This window comes from Lactuca virosa, chromosome 9, assembly GCF_052849685.1.
Source record: "Lactuca virosa cultivar CGN04683 chromosome 9, Lactuca_virosa_CGN04683_v6, whole genome shotgun sequence".
In the NCBI taxonomy this organism is placed as follows: Eukaryota; Viridiplantae; Streptophyta; class Magnoliopsida; order Asterales; family Asteraceae; genus Lactuca; species Lactuca virosa.
The window spans coordinates 214,059,587-214,064,069 of record NC_136434.1 but is presented as its reverse complement, the minus strand read 5'-3'; positions in this window follow the sequence as shown (position 1 = coordinate 214,064,069).

The window sequence follows — 4,483 nt, the reverse complement described above, 5'->3', positions numbered from 1 at the left end:
CACCTCCCCTGCCACTGCGAAGGACATACCTTTCACGCTATCCATTACTCCAGCCATTTAAATTAGATTTCATCCTCGAATTCATTCCTTAGCATTCCTTACATGCTAACTACTCCAGGTTCCCACTAGAGCAACATAATTCATAGATCCACTTATCCCTGCGATTCACTTATACTTGGCCATAACTCAGATAATCGTGCTGTAAGTGACTTAGCATAACCCAAGTTATCTGTGACTCTAACCGCACATAAAATACCAAAATACCATTACTGCTGGAGGCCCAAAACTGTCTGAAACACTGATCTTCCTGAAACACTGAACTGCCTGAAACACTGAACTGCCTGAAACACTGAACTGCCTGAAACACTAAACTGCCTAAAACAGCATGCTGCTACATGGCTGCTTTCCAAAATCTATCGAGACCCTCCTGGTCTCAATTCATTCGTCAGTCATCCGAAATACCGGGTTCCGGCCCGGCTGCGGAGCCAAAGGACTCCCACTTAGTCGCCTCACACGTCTTCTGAACGAATTCCTTCTCTAGAACTAGTTACCACTAGTTACCATGCCCCTGAGGCTCTAATAACTTTCTGATATAACTGATGGAGTCCATACGTCGAATCCTTACGTCACCAAACCCAAGGCTAAAAGTGATTGCTACATGACCATTGTTAGCCTCATGTCATGAATGACCATAAGCAGACCCCTGCTTCCTTGCTCTCATAGTTGTAGTGGCGCTTCTATAGTCTTATCACTGGCTTAACCAGGTCTAATCCGCCTAGGTAAATCCGAAATCCAATCCGTGGATTTCCATATCCTCACTGCTACACCCGAACTGGTGGGTACTACTGTTCCTTCTGCGTCTTAACAACGCACTCACGCTATCTACCAACCTAGTGAATGCTACGGCTACACCCGCAGACTTACAGAACTCTAACACTATGTGGCTGCTAGTGAATGCTACGGCTGCACCCGCAGACTTACAACACTCTAATACTGTCTGGCTGCTAGTGAATGCTACGGCTACACTCGAAGACTTACAACACTCTAATACTGTCTGGCTGCTAGTGAATGCTACGGCTACACCTGCAGACTTACAACACTCTATATACTGGATCGACACGCGCTTGACTCGCACTCAACTGAACTCATGTCCTGACTGGAATCCCCAACTTGATTCCCTAAGGCTTGCTAGCAAACATTCCAAGAACTTGATCTCATCATTGGCAAGTTTTTCCGAACTTCCATCTCACATTCTCCTCGAACCATACAGCCACATAGGCTGTCTTCCTTTCAGATAAGGATGCAAAACTTATCCTAGTCTCAAAACTGCTCCTACTTCTGAATCCTTGGATGATTCTCCCCCACTTTGATTTAACTAACGCCTTACGGCACACAATACTAGAAGGATTCTCGATCCTTCTTACCATTCTATGCCCAATCTGCTGAAAACCACGTTTACCATTGCTAGTGTTTCAATACTAGTCAGTCCAAAAGATCACACCCCTTTCAAGAACCCGAATAAATCTCCGGTAATAACCCGCTAGACCCAGGAAACTCCGAATCTCAATTGGAGACCTCGGAATCTCCCACTGCATCACGGCCTCCATCTTGGCCGGAACGACTAGAATACCCTTCTGATTGACAAGGTGCCCAAGAAATTGCACCTCGCGCAACCAGAACTCACATTTGGAGTACCCTACAAAAAGTCTCTCCTTCCTCAAAGTCTCTAGCACCTCCCTCAGGTGCTTCTCGTGCTGCTCCTCAGTCTTGGAATAAACCAAGATGACGTTGTACTCTCCCAATCCCGCGATTTGGGATATGATCTTTCGCTATCCACTAATAATTCTCGGTATGCAATTGGCATATAACTCAATAACAAATAGGCCACAAAATTCCGAAATATCATTATCCTTACTGATGCAGAACCATAACAATAAAATCATAACATAAGCTGATAGAGAGAGGAAGATTCATACCCGCAACCTGCTCTAAAGAACCCCCGAATCCTCCTTCCTTCCGAGGCCTGCGATGATACTGAGGCTGCCCTATCCGATGAGCGGGGTAATTTGCCCTGACATGACCAGGCTGATGGCAACGATGGCATAACTCTACTTCTATTGTGCATTCTTGGATTCTATGACCCTTCCATCCGCATCTGTCGCACTTAGACTTGCTACGCACGTCATCCCGTGCTCCCTCCTTCCTCGTGCAACCATCTCGACCCTGCAGGTCCCTGACACCAACTACAGCAGTGTCCACCTGCCCATCTTGTCGAACTAGACCGGAAGACCGCTTCCTCTTCCTTAGCTGACTATCTGAACCAATCTCCTGTTCCCGGGTCACAGTGACCATTTCACCCATCGCCTGGATAGCTGAGGTCCGCCTTTCAATCCCGGCGACCACTCTATCGGTGACACGCCCAATGGTGTCTGGTAACTCTTCGCGGAGGGCCTGCGGAACCTCTGCAGCAATCCAATCCTGTAATTTACTCCCCTGAAAACATGGTGCACCGTTCACTTTTGACCCCAAGCTACAAAAGCTAGGGGTAGGATCCTCCTTCCAGAAGGATCCCAAAGGTCCACAAGCTTCGGGCTCCAGATGAGTCCCCACCTGCTCTGCTATAATCTCGGCCCGAAAGGCCCCGAGGCGGCTATCCAAAAGCTCCACAACGACCTCCTTGACCGAACCGAAGATCACAGGAGTCTGATCAATGATGTTGCGCATAATTTCTGCTGAAATAAACTCTCTCATCCGACCATCAAGCTGCCCGGCTCCAGAGCCAGAGCCAGATCCCTCCCCAGCACCTGAATTGCCAACTTGTATCTCGCGCAACGTCACCATGCTGAAAACATATCACAATAACTGTCAGAATATTCATCGCTGCTGAGGGATCTCACACATACTCTACAATTTCCCTGGTTTCGTCTTGGCCCCTCTTGAATCAAGTACGGATCCTCTGCTTTCAGTAGTATGGGCCCATACTACCTTCCACATCTATCTGTACTTTCCTCAAGAGTTACCTTAACTCAACCAAGTCCCTTCTACTGCTACTGATCTCTACTACTCTCATCCTAGGCTTGCCCTAGGGAAATCTCTGACTCTACCCAAACTAGTCCTCAGCTGCTGAAGGCCTCCTTGTAATGCCAATTAGTCATCACCTGAATACCATCACATGTGACGAGGCTCAGATAATCCTTCGAGTAAAAGACTCGTCCCTACAACGGTTAGAATCAAACGAGAGCTGCGAAATAGGGCCAAATCCAACACTCTGAGATTATTCAATCCTGATCACATGTGACGTGACGTATTCACCTAATGGCTAACTCCCATCACTCAGAGTCCCACAAAGCACCAAGCAAGCAGCATTCAGACACAGGAAACTACTCAAGCAATTCTATCCTCATAACAAGAAACTGTACTAGCATACAATGTTAAGCTCATACTATCAGACATAACCTAAACAGGCTATCCTACTACTGTCTACTCAATACTAGCATGCAATTCTAATAAAGTCGAAACATATATAGCAGGCACATAAGGTATCCTCCTAGATCCTTAGTCCTATTCTAGCATGCTGTTCTACTGAAACTGAAACTGATAATCATAATATAAACTTGTATGGGTAATTTGGGAGTACTTACTTGAGCTCGGCTGATTGCATGCACCACACCCTGTTTCTCTTTTAGAAATTCTTTTTGCTTTTCTAAAACTCTTTTCTCTTTAAGTTTCTTTTTACTTTTCTAAAACTCTTTTCTTTGAAAACTTTATACCACTCCCTTAGTTTGAGTTCAGACACACCCGGGAGTGCGCCCGAATCCCTCAAACCAAGGCTCTGATACCAACTTGTAACATCCCAAAAATACAGCCCAAAAATTTCGTTTAATTTAATAATAAAAAAACCATAGTCGATAAACCTCATATAAAAATCATAAGCAATGTATCTCAAAATATTATAACAACTGTCAAGTATATCAGAGTATAAACATCCCAGGCTGAACAAATGGTGTGTGCACTGCAATCTTCTCGAGCTCCTCTTTTGAAAACTGAGTACCTGAAACCAAAACTGAAAACTGTAAGCACGAAGCTTAGTGAGCTCCCCAAACTACCCCATACCATACAATAACATATAAAGCACATACTGGGCCTTGCCCACTGCATCAGACCGAAGTCCGGACTAACTGGGGCCTTGCCCCCTGCATCAGACCGAAATCTGGACTAACTGGGGCCTTGCCCCCTGCATCGGACCGAAGTTCGGACTAACTGGGGCCTTGCCCCCTGCATCGGACCGAAATCCGGACTAACTTGGGCCTTGCCCACTGCATCGGACCGAAGTCCGGACTAACTGGGGCCTTGCCCCATGCATCGGATCGAAGTCCGGATTAACTGAACATAGCATAACATGATCATAACATATAACATAAGCACATATACTGCATACTGCATCGGACCGAGGTCCGGACTAACTAACACATAAACATGCCTG